The sequence below is a fragment of the Microtus pennsylvanicus genome, chromosome 17 (genome assembly GCF_037038515.1).
Source record: "Microtus pennsylvanicus isolate mMicPen1 chromosome 17, mMicPen1.hap1, whole genome shotgun sequence".
NCBI classification, from domain to species: Eukaryota; Metazoa; Chordata; class Mammalia; order Rodentia; family Cricetidae; genus Microtus; species Microtus pennsylvanicus.
This window is the reverse complement of record NC_134595.1, coordinates 30,915,765-30,932,407: the sequence shown is the minus strand read 5'-3', so window position 1 is coordinate 30,932,407 and position 16,643 is coordinate 30,915,765. Positions and strand designations below refer to the sequence as shown.

Below are 16,643 nucleotides of genomic sequence, written 5' to 3'. Positions count from 1 at the left end.
AGTTCCTTCAGCCTTTCTGCTGCCCAGATTTTCCACTATTGGAAGCACTGAAGAGAAAAGATTGGGCTGTGGTCCTCTTAGCCCAGTGGTGGCATCGTCCCAGCACCTCTTCCAGGAGTGGCTGTGCTGCAGACAGTCTGAAGCGGGGAGATGAGAGTAACAGAACTGACGGAGGCCTAGAAATAGCGTGTGCAGAGCCGCCCCAGAGAGACCGTGTGCAGCTGTGAGAGTCCTCCCGGTTCCCTCTCCCTGTGTCCACACTTGCTGCCCCCTTGGAGCACAGGGCAGCTCGTGTTCAGATGAGGGGCACACTCAACACTCCATCAACAGACACGGTGCCCCACAGTGGTGCCTGCTCTGTCTTCTACTGCAGGAGAGGATGTGGTACCTGTGCCTCCCTCCCGCCCCATTTCAAGACCCAAGCGTAGCACCAGGACTCTCTGAGGTGGCCTTGGTCTCACACACTGGAACACATACACCTTTTCTCAGTGTAGCCAAGGCTTAGCGGTCATTCAAGAATGTTCTTGGGAAGGTGTGTGTCTTCATGCCCAAGGCAGAGGTGCTAAGGTGTCTGAGGCCTGATGGATTCCCTTGGCAAGTACAGAGCTGGAGCAGGCAGGAAAAACATTTGTATTTGTTACATATGGGTGGTGGGTTTGTGGTGCCCATCATCACTACACCCTCTCTGCCTTCCCGCCGTGCTTCCCCCGGGGCTCTCAGAGTTCTTCCAGCTCAGACTTGCGTGCTGGGCCAGGGTTTGGGTATCTCAGAGGGACTCTGGGTACCACTAGACAGCTTTGACTCCATTTTAGCCCTTCCTCCCCATGTCCACCTCATCCACCCTGTGTGGGTCCACACGTTTCCTCTCAATGCTTTCTTCCCACCCGTCCAGAAGGCTTTGTAATCTAGGTGTAATCAGAGGGCACCTTCCGATGGAGGCCAAGCCTTTAGTCCCGAGAATCTGATGCTTAGCCCCGTATCCCACTGCTCCTTCACTCTTGAAGCTGTGCTTTGTCTTTCCAAATCTTCTCTGTCCCCAGCCTTGCTTGCTTGTGCCCCTAGCAGGGCCCAGCAGAGGACTAGCGTCTTACAAAAATATCTTCCATGTCCACCTGCCTAAGTCTTGCATCTAGAGCCAGGGCTGCCAATCCCTGTATCCCGTGCCGCGTTATCATTACCAGGCTGTGTCTTGTGTCTCTCAGCTGATACAGATACTGTGTGTGCGCCTCTCAGTAAGGAAACTGAGGCATTGAAAGGCCCGGTCCCTGCCAGAGTTCACACCAACAGTTCTGTGTCCAGGACTCTCCATCCCACTATCTACTGTTGTTGGGTCACCTGTAAGTTACGTACTCACCAAGAACTCTAGTCAGAAGAGTCTCAGTAGCTGGGGAAATGACAGTTTCCTGAAGGTGGTTTGTGTGGATTTCAAATGACAGCTGTTCTAAGCCATTGGTCACACATTGTCAGCCCCAGCAAGGTGGTTTGGGGCTTGTCTTGGCCGGACTTGGCTCCTGGTTTTCATCTCAGCTTGTTTCCTATGACATGTCCTCTGGGGCTGTCAGAACAGCCTTCTTTGCTCCTTGGTTATGCCAGGCAAGTCAAGTGCAGGCCACTAGGTGGCAGTGCTGTCACAGCCAGGGCTGCCCTTTGCTTAGAGTACAGGCTCAGCCTTGCCTGCCCTGCATGGCTTCAGGTGTGATCAACAGAAACCTGCCTGCCTTGTGGGCTGAAGGTAGTGGAAGTCCCTGTGTCGCCTCCATTTTAATTTGAAAGATAACAATTATTCTAGCTAGGCTCCCAGTGTGGTAGGAACCTGGAAGCTCACACCCGAGGCACAGGTGGCTTGCCTTGCAGGGACAGCTGCTCGACCCCTTAGCCGCCCAGCTCGGCGGTAAAGTAGCAGAACACTGTGTTCTGAGTGAAGTTTGCACCAAGGAGATACACACCCACAACCCACATCTTATTACAGGATTAGAGAAAATACGAGAAGACTCTTCAGATGGGGCTTTGAGTGATGGCCTCTGTGGGAGCCCCTCCCACAGCCATTTCTGTTCTTGCTGGAGCTGCTTGGGTTCCATTTTATCTCCAGGGAAAAAAACCCAGTTTGTTGGTTTTCTGTACTTTTTCCTCCTTTAAAGCTTAAAAAAAAAGTTGAGGGTTTAGCTTTTAAGAAATTAATAGCTACAGGTAACTGCAAGAGATATTATTAGCAGATGCAGCAAAAATATTTCTACAGAAAATTGGATTTTGCACATAAAGCTTAGTCATATACTAAAGGCAGGTCATTACCAGTTTTAAGCCAAATAAACAAACTCAAAGAGATCTGCTGTCAATATGATTCTTGGAGGCTTTTTATTTTGCTGAAGCGTGTAAATCAGCTTTAGTGTGGTGATCGCGCCTCAGATTTTGCTCAAATCATTCCTGCCTCTTTCGATGCTGGGTAGAGTCACCAAGGGCTGAGTAATTTACAGTCCTGTTGCAAGGTATGTTTATATTTAAGCTGTGCGACGGGGTAGCTAATGAGAAAGATAAGAAATTTATTGCCCTTCGTGATTGATAGGATTCCTGCCTCTGCTTTAATTGAAGTCTGAGTGATCACAGCTGTGGCTGAAGTTGAGGGAAAATGACTTGGAGTGAAGGGGAACTTTCATATTTGGATCTCCATGTTTCAAAGGTGGTTTTCCCGCTGTCAGGAAGGTTGGTGGTCGAAGCAGCCAATACTGACCAGGGCTTAGGGAATGGCACTGAGATAGTTATGGTGTTTGCCCTGTAACTTCCCCACGGAAGGGGGTTTGTAAGAGCTGGGGAAAAGATTAAATACTGTGGGCTTTTTTAATGGCTTTAAAATTTTACATGGATAATGATAAATTTCTCCACAGCTTGTCTTTGCTAAATATTCTCTGGGCTATTATTTAAGACAGTTTAAAAAGAAAAAAGTGTAGCAGGGGTGGGGGAGGCTCAGACTGATAATGGCAGAGGCAAACCTGCTGTATTAGTCACTGTCTTAGAATCTCTTGATTGCACTGGCCTGTGTCTGTAGTAATCGCACAGACCTGCCTCTGCCTGTCATTTTTTAAAGGTACCATTCGTATTGAAGCTCAGTCTTGTGAAAATGTCTAAATTTTCCCATTAAGTGCTTAAAAAGTAATAAAACTAAAGTCATTAGACTTCACTCGCCAGAGCGTTATCAGGAGAAATATTCTCCCGTGCAATAAATCTGAGCAAGGGTTCGACATTCATGTCCCTCGGACTCATTCCCTGGAAATGGACGTTTGAAGGTAAATTGCTTAAGTAGGGCAGTTTAAATTTTTAATACAATCTTATTGTAACTGTTAGCAAATGATTGAGGTGCAGAGGAGCCTTATATGTTTTGTAAGATTGATAATGAATGCTCTGCGGCGCCTTTTCTGTGCTGAATTATAGATGTTATGACAGTTGGATGCTCATGGAGGCCAGAAAGGCACACCGCAAGACCTGCGCCCTTAGTGGATACCGAGCTGTGCTTCCCAAACGGAGCCCTCGTCTCATTGGATGCTGGTTTCTCCCCACTTGGCTTTGTCTTAATCATCTAGAGGCTTTGGCAAGCCAGATTCTGCCCATCGCTTCTGTGGCTTGAAGAGGCTGGGGTCCTCACCTGTGCACAGCCAGTATAAACAAGTTAGAAATACCTAAGCAATTTCACCCCACCCGACCCCAACCACCAGCAATTTGCTCTGGGGAATAAGCTGACTCCTCTACCTGGATGTCTTCAGTCCATTAGGAGTTCTGGCTTGCTTTCATGCCTCAAGGAGGCTAAACGAAGGCCCAGTGCTGCTGGGCAACTCTTTGGATTGTATGCCCTTCTGCTGTGTTGGTTGTGGATTTGGTCTTTCAAAGCACAGACCTCCAGAGAAGTTGCAGGGACAGAGTGGCTCCCATGATTCAGAGCATGACTGTATGAGTATTGCAGTGTCTTGGAGGGGGAGCAAGCGTGGGCTAGTCTGCATATTTACAGTCTCCCCCTTCACTGCTTTTTTCATGACAAGAGAAATCTGTTTTAGAAACACAGGCACACGGTACCTTTGTCGTTTTTTTCCTCCGTGCATTTTTGAGGAAGGAAGAGAAAGCCCCACTGAATGCCCACTATCCCGAGCTTTCTTTGACAGTGTGATCATTTGGCACATTAAATTTTCCAGCTGTAATTTGCCTTTCACTTAGCGTGTCTCACCCACGGGTGGTTTTTTGAGTACCCCCCATGAAGGGAGAACATTCTTTTCTGATCACGTTCTCCGAGTCTGAGACAGCACTAAGAGTTTGGGCTAATAACTAGCACAAGCAAGCTCTTTTGATTCCCTTGTGTTCAAGGTGATTTCCCAGAAGTCTCATGAAGGAGGCTCATGTGTAAAGAATTTGTTAGTATATAAAATGCACAGGGCTGCAGTAATGGTTCAAAAATTAAAAGCAGGTAATGTTCCCAGCACCAGTGTCAGGTGCTAGCGACTGCCTGGCCCCAAGGGACCCAACACCACCCTCTCTGGATTCTGAGAGCACATTCTCACAAACACACATATCTTGTAATTAAAAACAAGTAATTTATAATATTTCTACAAATTGTGACATTCAGCTGAATAAACAGAAGGACTCCAACCCCCTGAAAAAACCCTGCTTTCTTTGAGTTGCCTCATAAAAGTACTCTTCGCTTTGTAAATAACATCCCCAAATGGCACAGAGCAGCACCCTGACTCGGCTGATCTTCAGCGTTCAGCATTAGGTCGGCATAGAGATATGTGAAGTCTGTGTGTGTGTGTGTGTGTGTGTGTGTGTGTGTGTGTGTGTGTGTGTGGAGTGTAAGCATCACCCGGGTGCTCTCTGCACCTGCAGCCAGCAAACTGCCTGTCTAGTCTTAGCTTTTAGTATTTTCACCTAGGAGACGGTGGTATTTTTTGTGACCTACAGGTTGTGTTCTTGCTGTTGTGTTTGTGTTTATACTGGGGTGTGGTGATCTGGCCCGTAGACCTTTAAAGCTGGCCTCTACCACCACAGACGTTTCAGATCCTGTATTTCCCTGGGAGCTCCGGCCCTGATGCCACAAAGAACAGCAGTTCTCACTGTTTTGTAAATATAGGATTATTTCCTTAGGATAGATGAAAGCAAGAATTCTGACTAGAAAGACAGTGAGTTTAGGAGACATGGGTTGAATTTTTGGTCTGAGAGTCTTCATAACCTTTTATTTATGGCTGCGGTGAAGTGTTTGGGAGTGAACTGAACCTGTATGAGGTTTGATATACGTCAGACAATGGGGTGAGGGAGGTGGCTAGAAGGGTGGAGGGATGGAGGGTGCATAGGTGTGCAGTAAGCAACATGTTACCACCACCAAATCTAAGTAGGACAGAAATGCATGTTCATTGCACTATAAAGGCTTGTCTTATAAACATAGGGACAGTTCAACACAATAGAGTATTTAAAATACCACTGTGGCCATCCCATGCAAAGATAGATCAATTTGTATTTAATATGAGATGTTTTCTCACAAGTAGAAGTGCAGTGCACGGTATAATTAGAGTCCCTGCTTCTTCCGAGACTTTCCTGAGTTAGAAGTACTGGTAACTGGAGGGTGCCTGTCATTTGTATGAACTGCTGTGTTCCGGGAAGAGAGAGGTTCCTGGACTTTCGTGATGTTGCTAAATCACTGCAAATTAGAGATTCAAAATCAATCCGCATTCTGTGCTGAACTCTAATTAACACTGAAGTATTATTAGTCACGAATGTGAAGTCTTGATCAGAGATGACCTCAGGTATTCTAAATGTAAATAAAATTAGATTTAGATCCCTTTTAATTACCCGAGGTGCTCTGTATAATTACAATGGCAGTTGATAAACTTAACTTCTCATTAAAGGAGAGAAATGTTAGAAAGTTTCTGTCCACTGTGTGCTTAACTCTTCGGCACCTGGAGCCCATTCAGAACTGTTGAGGCTTCCTTGTTAATCCTGTAGACGTTTACATCACTTATTTTATTGGGCTCTTTAAATTCATCATAGGTCCCCTCACCGGTTAAGGATATTGCTGTGTGTGTGTGTCTGTCTGTCTGTCTGTCTGTGCATACCGTGAACACACGCTCAGAGGACAATTTATAGGAGTCATTTCTCTTCTTCTACCATGTGGGTTCCAGAGATTGAACTCAAGCTTGGCAACGAGTGTCTTTACCCACCAAACAGTCTTGCCAGTTTGGCCCTCATCTCATTTACATGGCCAGCATACTGTAGTGTCGCAGAAGGCAAGCCTGCCCCATCAGGAATGCTGGGTGAGGCATTAGAAAGGGCAGGGCTCTGGGTGGTGCTGTCTGAGTGATAGTAATTGATGTGTGTATGTGTGTGTGTTGGGGGAGGGGCTGCAGTGTCTTAATGCACAAAGCCATGCTGAAGACCGGGCAGAAATCTGTTTTGTCACCTCATCCTTCTTTCTAATCAGATCACAGTACATTGTATAATTCAACCTGTGTGTCACTGTCACTTGTCCCCAGAACCTTCCAGCAAGGCCTCGTGGCTAACAGAGCTGAGAGAAGACGCCTCGTCCTCAAGTGCATGCCTGCACAGAGAGGCCAGAGGACAGACAGCTTGTGCGGGTCCACTTTTCCTTCCTCACTGTACAACCTGGGGTCAAGCTCAGTTGCCAGGCTTGGCAGCAAGTGCTTAACCTGCTGAGCCATCTCTCGTTCCCTCTGTTTTTGTTGAGAGTTTAAAGGCTATCTGAAGATGGATGCAGAGAGGCTGGAGATGGAATTGAGTTCTCTAGCTTTCCGTTACCATGGATATCTTCAAAGATTAGACCTTTGACCTCAGGACAGTAGTAGTCAAGGGTATTAACTCACTAAAAGAAAACCTGACGGTTGCACTGAACCTTACCTGTTCCCAGGTTCTTGAGGTGACATCAGCTGCTGGCCTTTGTGTCATGCCCTTGTTTAGGGCTCTGCCTGTCACCTGAGCACCAATGACCTTGATTTCCTCATCTGTCTCTTTTTAAAATTTTGAGCTGTTGGCTTGGCTTGAGTAGTTCACCTGATCATCTGCATGGTGTGTGTGTGCCTGTCTGTCTGTCTGTCTGTGTGTATATGTCTGTGTGTGTAAGTCCATAAGTCTGTCCTTGGCCCATCGTCCTGACTGGCTTTCCAATCTCTAGCAGGCTGCTCATGGTATAGCTCTTCACATTTTCCTTCCAGCTTTCTTTGCTGTAACTGGTAAAAGTATTTTGGTGTGTTTTGTGGCCAGTTTGGTCTTTTTGCGAGGTCTGTACTTGTGACTGGTGAGCTGGGAGTCTGCAGATTGAAGAATTCCCCCGGGGAGCCTCCGCTTCGGGGTGTCAGAAGCAGCTCTGCTCCAGGATCATCGCTTCTGCGTGAGACAGCTTGATGAGTTGAGGAGAAGTGACAGGTTCATTTTCCCCCTCTTTGTTTAAGCCATTTATCTTTTAGCTCCTTGCCTGCCATCCGAATTGTATTGCCAATTTATTGGGATATTCACTTGCCTGGGCTCAGAAGGCACTGATTTGCATCCGACTTGAGGACAAGTGAGAGAAGGGAGGTTAATCATCCCCTGGGTTTTTGAACAGATTTGTTTCCAGTGTTTACTTGTGATGTTTGAAATGTTACATGTTTCCTTATCAGTGTGGGGTGTGTGTTCCACTCTCTGACACCCGCATCAGTGTTACAGGATGTCCAGTCCACGGAGTGCGCTTCCTGATACCCACGTCAGTCGTTATAGGATGCCCTGTCCACGCAGACCACTCCCTGACACCCGCATCAGTGTTATAGGATGCCCAGTCCATGGAGTGCGCTCCCTGATACCCACGTCAGTCATTATAGGATGTCCAGTCCACACAGCACGCTTCCAAGGACCTTCAGTTCATGCTTTTAGCATTTTTTTCTTTCATGTCAGATCAGTGAAATTGTGTGAGCTGCTTGGGACTCTTCCTGTTCTTCTTCCGCACTCATTTTTTCCCCTTGTGTTTCCTTCCTTCTCCTTCCTCCTTCCCTCCTGCTCCCTCACCCCTCAGGGTATCACTGTCTGAATCTCCTCCTGGCCTTGAACTCCTGATCTCCTGCCTCAGCCTCCTGAGTGCCGGAATTGTGGCGTATGCTCAGCTTTCGGCTTGTTTTGACGGTTATTTTACTCCGTGAGGTGAGGTAATGCTGAAAGCTCACCAGGCAGTGAGTAAGCTGCGATCAGCCTTCTGTCCTTAGGGTACTCAGTGGAGAAGAGCAGAGCTGAGGGGCTGAGGGGGAAATCTGTCTGTGAGCAAGGCCACTCTAGAGGAAGAGGAAGCATCTCTCCTATGTTGTGCTTTGGACCTTCGAGGTTCCTTAAGGGGCTTGACACCTGCCTCCATACCTGTCAGTCTTCCTGGTCGCTCTAGGACGGCTTTTCCCAGCATCTACTAGTTTACCTACACCAAGCATCCTTGAGGAAGCTATTGCTATGTATCTGGACACAGGCTTCAGATATGGAGATATGGAGCTGGTCTGAGTCATGTGACTCCTGACCTTGGGAGAAGTGGTCCACAGCAGCTTCTCACATCTGTTTCCTTTCTGATCCTGGCTGAATTGAGCACACAGGGACTGCGATAGCTCTGCAGAACACCCAAACCTGTCTCCATTGTGCGCTCACCCTTGCTTGCTCCGTGGGTCTGCCATGTCTCTAACATCTCATTATCTGCCTAGATGTTTCCTGCTTTTCATAGTTTTCTCTGCAGTATTTATAATCTCTCTGTTTCCCTCGTGCAAACAGTCCCTGCTCTACAGCACAGTTTATCTCTGCTATTCTACAACACTGTTTGTATTAGCTGGCACCAAGCGGGGAGGAGTCAGGAGGAAGTGAATCCCAACACAGGTGCCAAGAAGTAGAGACTCACCATGGTGAGTGCCGATTACCGATAGTCAAGGAAACTAACTCCTGAAGAATTACACAGATAGTCTGGTCTCTTCCGTGGGATGCTTGGGCTGGCTGGAAGGTCAATAAAGCTTACTTATTAGCATGCTGGTGACCAGCCAGTCTGCTGGCAGATCTGAGTTTGGCAGTCTCCACTGTCCCTAGGTGTACCAACGATAGGTGCACCATCACAGTGGGATAGTATATGGAATAGTTGGTAAGTGCTGGATGCTGTACAGCCTGGTGAAGCAGCCAACTCCATGTATGCCCAACATGGAATGGACATCAAACCTGCCTAGCTCTGTTGAAGCACCAGTCAAGACTATACAGGAGTGTTTGGGGGCCAGCAACATAACTAAATGCATTCTAGAACCAACAGTGTTACTTAAGAGAATTCTGGAGCCAACAGCATGATGAAGAACATTCTTGAACCAAGAGTATGCTGAGAACAGTAGCATCCCCAAGAGCATTGTGGGACCCTCAACATGAGTAAGAGCCTTCCGAGGCCTTTGGGAATTGGCATTGGGGCTGTATGCTCTGAGTCATGTAGTCATGCAGGCGTCACCTGTCTTCCCAGCCTGGTCCTGAGAGCGGGCTCACACCAGTGGGATGGGGAGGGTCAGAAAGGCTGTTCTCACACCTACAGTTTAGAGCAGTGAGGCAGGAAGCAGAGCACCAGTCAGGGCCCTGCTGGACAGCAAGCTAGAGATGCAGCTTTCAAACCAAAGCCAGGGTTCACTGAGATGAGGAAGCTGAAGGAAGCAAGAGAAATGCGGGACTGAAAGTCTGGAGTTGGGGAAGAATCCTGACAAAACAGTTAGGACTCATAGCAATGTAGGGTGTGGATGAGGACGAGGGTGGTGGGTGTGAGAAAACAAGAAGGTGTAGCTGTGAGTAGAGATGCCGAGGAAGGCGGGTGGGGGAGAACTGGGTGACCTACAGCATCTTTGTGCAGATCTCACTGTCTGCACAGGGGAGCAGACCGGGCCCTGTGATGTGTGTCCCTGAAGGACACCCAGCAAGGCACCCACTTTGACAGGCATACTTTTCCTGGCAAGCTTTGGGAGAAGTGTGTGTTTCAGAGCCCTGCCCACCAAAACCCCACGTCCATCCTGCCTGCAGACAGAACCAGCCAAGGGCTGGTTTCCTGCAGCATGATTTTCTGGTTTTCTACTATAATCGATTGTTTTACATGAAAGTTCCATATGTAAAAAGGGGCTAACAGACTGTATTTGTTCAGTTGAGGTTCTCTTATGAGTACTCAGTATTCTTCCATGTTTTCTGTGAACAGAAAATTAGTGTTCCTGAATGCAGAAATTCCCCCTCGTTCTAAAATTCTGAAATTAATACCAGCAGCCTTGACTTTGCCCCGTCCTGAAGGTAACTGTTTATTACAGTCGGCATTTAAATCCTCGATTAATAGGAGCAATTAAACAATAGCTTCATTTCCAGCAAATTAACAACCCTAATAGGTAATTGCGACATAAATGAAGATAAATTTGTTTTAATACAATGAGATAAAAAGAATACAGATAAGAACAGAATCTCAGATTAAGAATTCAGGGTTTATTACTTCAGGAAAAACTCCAAGGCCTCAGCAGAAGAAATTACAGTGTGGCTTTTTAAACATGGCCTGTCTTAGATTAGAGGGCTTTTTTTTTATTATTCTAAAGAGTGTGATTGAAATATTGTAGGGGCTGGGGATTAACTTAGCAATAGGGCACTTACATAGTGTGTTCAGCACTGAAAATCGAGAAAATAAAACCTACTTGCTTGATTGATTGATAGACACATACTTGCACACACACACACACTGATATATTGAATTGATAGACATACATACGTTGGTAGGAGGAGACTTAGATAGACATTTGCATATATATATATATATATATATATATATATATATATATATTCTGTGTCTGGATTATGATGAAGATAAGTCTGCACAGTCTCCATCCACCATGGCCACCGATCCTCTCAATCCGCTGGTGGTGTGGGGACTGTAGCTGTGGGTATCTGATCAGAGTTGCTCACTGGGCTTTCACTGAAGAGGCTGTGAAAAGCAAAGTCCCAGAGTTTGTTCAGTTGCAAGAAAAGTCACCTTAGTGTTTGTTCTAACTGAAGATTTGTCCTAATGGCTAAGTGGTAGATTTCTAGGAAACATGATTGCAATTGGGCCCAAATCGTGTTTGTGAATGAAGAGAATTGGTGACCACACAGGGTGGTTGGAAGGGATTAGACTTGAGAAGAGTTGAGACCTGGTTTTAATGGTGATGAGTAGGGAGGCGAAGCCTTTTCTGGGTATAGGATAATGAGATTTCTCTTGCAGAGATGCATGCCCACAGATAGGCCCCTTGCATGTTAAAGAAACTGTTGGGGGTTCAGACAGTAATGGTGAGCTGTGAACCCCCCTTCCCCATAAGAGTTTTTGACAACTTTGATGTGCAGTCAGTCTGGAGAGCTTCACTCAGCTGGAAGGGTAAACTGACAACAGATAGGGGAGTGTCTAATTAAGATGCCAGCCAGGCAGTCCCTGGAGCCCAGCACCCACCTCGTCCCACCCGCCGCACTCACGCTCTCCTTCTCAAGGTGGGAATGACCGGCGTCATGCAAGCCATTCTAAGTTTTCTTTCTGAAGTGTGGTTCTCATCATTGTATCCTAGATCAGCTGCCAACAGCTCTCTTCGCATACCTTAGAAATGGATTTCTAGTTGCCCTTCAGAGCTTTTCTTCCCTTCATTCTTTTCTACCGTTTCTGCCGTACCCCCTCTGACAGTCATCTGGTCCTGCATCTCCCTGGGTGCAGGGTGACTGTTGCTCTCCAGACACTGCAGGCGTTCACTGCATCTCAGCAGGTGTTCAGGTGGCTTAGGAATAGGGAGAGCAGGGGAACTGCTCTCCCCGGGCTTAGGAATTGTCCTCAGCTTCCGGAACATGAGCTGTCTCTGCTTTTCCCTCCTCTCACTCTTGCGCCCGTTCCTGCTTCTGCTCCAGGATCCTTGCTGGCTTGGTTTTGAAGCAGTGTCTCATAAAGCACAGGCTGGCCTTCAGCTGATCGTGTAGCCAGGGATGATCTTGAACTCCTGACTCCCTTGCCTCTGCTTCCCAAGTGCCAGGATTACAGGTGTGTACCATCACGCCAGTTTATGCCATGGTAGGGGAAGCACCTAGGGCTTCCTGCCCTGTACCGAGCAAGCTGCATCCCAACCTTGATCTAGTTTTCTTGTCTTTTTTTTTTTTTTTTTTTTGCGTCCATAGCTTCTTCCTTACTCAAAACTCAGGTAATATAGAGAAATATTCCACTTGGGTTTTTTTTTTTCACTTCTAAGTCACACATTCAGAGATATATAGGTAACTTGGTAATTAATTTCTCCTTAATTAATCTACTTTAATGATCATTCTGTAATTTAAAGTGGAGACATTAGTGAAAGATTCACAGTCTGCAGTGGGTTTTTGTTATTTATGGGGGTTCCGCATGTGAGCCCCTCATGGTTCTCCATCAGGACCTTGTGGTGGAAGGTGTAGTAGGTATTGTTTGGGGGTTAAAGCACAAGAGAATCACAAATCATACAGCAATTGCTACTGCCAGAAAACAAGCTTTTAAAGTATTTTGGGAGCAGAGTGTTTTGGCACACTTGCAACCTGAAGTGCTTGGGAGGTGTAGACAGGAGGACTGCTGATAAGATGCCAGCCTGGGCCACACAGCAAGACTGTCTGCAGCCCTCCCTGTGCACTGCAATTCTTGTCCCGCCACATGGCTGCTGGCCTTTGTCAGTGCATCTGTTACAGGTATTTAAAATAATGCCCCATTAATGGCCCCTCCGACTCCAGGTTAGCAGTGTGCTATGGTTTTATTCCAGTAGCAGAGTCATTTTTATACCCTGTCTCCACTTGCATCTATCCATGCGTCTTGGGCACTAGATCTGTGTACTTTAGATGACAGGGCTGGGTGCCATCCTGAGCTCACAGGCACATTCCGTGTTCTTCCTACAACTCAGACATGCCCCAGCACAATACAGTCCCATGCTGGGCTCCCTGGGCTCACGTAGATTTAGAAGGCAGGAGGGCCTCAGGACAGGCTCCCTGTTGGGAACCATCACATTGAGGTAGTTACTAACTGAATGTGTAGATGGCTTTCCAAGAGCTAGTCTGGAGCATGGAGAAGGCCGAGGACCAGAGCCCTGGAAGCCCCTTTGAGAAGGCAACAGAGGAGCTTGAGGAATTCCAGGCAGAGGATGAGGCCAAGAACCTAGTGTGTTCTGGAAACCTAGAGCTGAATGCAATGGATGGGATGGGCAGCAGAAACTGCCCAGGGCTCATATAGGAACATGTGATCTGGCCTCCAGGCGGCTGCCAGGTATCCTGGGCACCACACAAGGGCAAAGAGACAGACCAGCTCCTAAGTTGTGGGGGTAGGAAATTAGAGAGGGTGGCCTCAGCCAAAGACAGATTTGTTAATGACAAGCTTCCTTCCTTTTGTCATACAACTGGTCATAGAAGAGTTTATTCGGGCTTACAGTTCCAGAGGGATAAGTGTCCACCATGAGAAGGAAGTAGCTTCCACTAGGTCCTCTTTTATCTGCTGGGTGAAGTGAGGTCATAGATCTCCTACCATGTTCAGCCTTCAGGAAACAGAGACAAGGCAAAATACTTCTATATGCTTGGTCACAGGGCTGTGAACAGGCGGCTGTCTCTACTGATAGGACCAAGGTGATTCTTGCTTTTGTGTGGATTACACAGTAATGTCATGGAAGAAGAAAAGGGGTTGAACAGAGCAATCTCTGTTTGGGGGTTCTTTCTTGTTCAGTAGAAAATGTTCAGTTTATGGAGAAAGCAAGTGAATGCATGTCGGTTTTTGTTGTTAAGGTATGTAATTTTCCAATGGAACTATGTACACGGATATATGTTTCAGCTTAAGGATGTCATACATTAGCCCAGATTAGGACGAAGGCTTGCCAACCTGGAGATCATTGCTGTGTTCCCAGGCACTAACCCACCTCCTCCATAAGGTGGCACCATTCTGACATTGGTCCTCTGCCTGAGCTAGACTGCTTGCTGTGCAAGCCTTGTGCAATTAAATCCATTGGTAGGTGTGAAGAACTAGCCAAAGGGAGGGCTTTGTTTTGGTTTTGCCTCCTATTCAAGTCCAAACAGAAAGCTGAACTGTAGAGGAAGCAATTTTAAAGCAACACCAAGCAATAGCATGGAAAAGAAGAGAGGTTTTGGTGGCCCCTGTGGTAAAAGGGCAGTGGTCATGTCTTCTTAAGTGATGCTTTTAGATGGAACACACCACTTAGTGTCCAGAATCCCACCAAGTGTGAGAGAATATTAAATCTCATTAATAAAAAAGTAAAGCCAGATCTTTGGAGCTTGGGTGTTTGTATGTCTGGAATATTGCACAGTAAGGAAGACCTTTAGGTACGTGTATTGATGTAAAGTATGTAACAGTGTGTTTGTTGAATGACCAAGGCTCTGACTAACACAGATGATGAGATCAGCTCACCAGCGGAGCCTGGGGTTATGTCTTTGAACCTACCAGCACATACGCATTTCAACTACCAGCAACAATTACAGTTTGAAAGGGGTGGGGCCTGCCTTCCGTCCCTGTGGTCTATGTCCTCAGCTGTTGGGGTCAAGGCCCCTGTGGATCTGTCCCATGATGGTGGGACATGATCCTATAGTAAATAGCATGGTCGCTTCCTGATTGGAGTTGGCACTATACTTTTTACCTTTTTCACTTTTAGGAAAGCCTTTAACCAGGGAACCCAGGTGTGCTGTTTTCTCCCTGGTGCACGAAGCATGCAGCCTCGGCAGCCATTAGCAAATCTGTGGCTGTTAGCAAGAATTCTACAACCCAGGACAGACTTCTGCACTTTCTCCCTTTCCTCTGTGACTTCATCCTTACCCAGAATCCTGCTGTCCTTCATTAAGTAAATTTGCCCCTATTCTTACATTTTATCCTATCTTTCCAAAGTACTCCTGGCACTGTAGAACAAAACATTTTAAAGTCATTTTCTTTCCCTTATTGGTGTATGTGAGTTAGAAAGTGTTAAGAATAATGAGGAAGCAGGCCAAATGTCGATTGTTAGATATTGTTGGTCTGTACTTTGGTCATTAAGGTTGGAAGAGAACAGTTGCTGTGGGGGCTCGGGGGCTTGGAGTACAGTCACGCTCCGTGCTGCCCGTGGTGGCTTTGCTGTGAGCTGTGCTCTTTATCCCAGTGCCTTCCTCCATAACATACTTGACTCAGGTTCCTAAACCTTCCTTTCCAGTGGAAGACCTTCATAGCAGGTGTCCAAAAGCACTTAAGAGTATGTAGTTGAGCATGTTTTGTGTGTCTTCTTTACGTTCCATGGTTAAGTCATTGTGGGTCCGGACCAATGGGAACTCAGACTGGCATTAAGACAAAAAAAAAATGATCATCTGAGCCTCTTTTTGCAAATGATTATTCACAGGGTTTATTAGTTAACTTTTCCATTGCTCAGACAGAAATTCTGTCAAAAAAAAAAGAAAGAAAGAAAAGAAAAGAAACTTAGAGGGGGGAAGGTTTGCTTTGATTGACAGTTCCAGAGGGGATGTGACCCGTCATAGCAGGGAAGGCGTAGCAACAGGAGCATGAAGATGGAGTGGCAGTCAGGAAGCTGGCTGATCACATTTTATTACCATACAGGAAGCAGGCACAAGGAGAACAGGAAGTAGGACCAGACTGTAAAAACTTGAAGGCCACCCAGTGACGTATTTCCTCTAACAGGACTCCTTAACATTGCTACAGCCTCCCCAGCAGCAGCTCCAGCTGGGGACCAAGTTGTAAGCACGTGGGTCTGAGGGAACTCTCACATTCAAACCACAACACCCAGACAGTTAGGATTCGGGGTTAATTTGGGTCTTAAAATTTCAGAACCTCCCTGTGACACTTGCTTTGCAGTTCTTGGACACTGACCTTTGATTTTATTTTTGAGTTCATACAATGATTTTTTAAAGATAGTCTAATACACATTTTCAACAGTCCCTGATCAATACACCAATGGCTTTGAAATGACGGAGTACCACGATATTCCTCTGTAATTTAAAGATGATTAGCTGATGAAGGTTATGATCAATACATGGAGGGAAGATAAATTAATTGATAGCATCCTTTCAGGGTGATGAGAAGCCTTTCGGAGGTGGGCCGTGACTGATGAAGCAGCTGCTTCATCTCTGGGAACCATTTTTTATAGATTGCATTTCCACTTAGTTGCATTTAACACTATCATTTATTTGCACAAAAGCCGTGAGTTGTGGGCACATCAGTTCCTGCTTAAAGTTCTGTTCATTTGGAAGTGAAATTACCTGTGAGCACCTTGTGCCTCTGTCTCCTGTAACCAGTGGTCCTGGAGAGTCACAAGCTGCAGCCACTCTCCTGCAGTGACACCTATTGTATAAGAATGGTTTTCCAATTCTTCGCTTTTTTTGCAGTTAAATTCCATATGCTTTATCAGCAAGATATTTGTTGAGAGAAGTTATGGCCAGTTGAATTTATATTTGCATCGAATAAGATAAACTTCCAGTGTATGCGGCCATATATTAATATTTTTTAAAAAGTCTTTGTTGTACTCTTGCTTGAGTATAATTCTACACAGCCTGTAAAGTTACAAGTCATTCCTTAGATAATGCGCACACACCCCCGCCCAAAACCCAAAAAGAAAAAAAAAACTTTCAGAGGGATTTTGTTCAACTTTCCTTATTTGGGATTCTTTTAA

At 46.2% G+C, this 16,643-nt stretch overlaps 1 protein-coding gene across 8 annotated transcripts in view; it reads left to right on the top strand.

The window, feature by feature from the left end:
* Window positions 1-16,643, top strand: part of Agap1 (ArfGAP with GTPase domain, ankyrin repeat and PH domain 1) — a 448,779-nt gene that overhangs the window by 198,825 nt on the left and 233,311 nt on the right. The window lies entirely within an intron of this gene.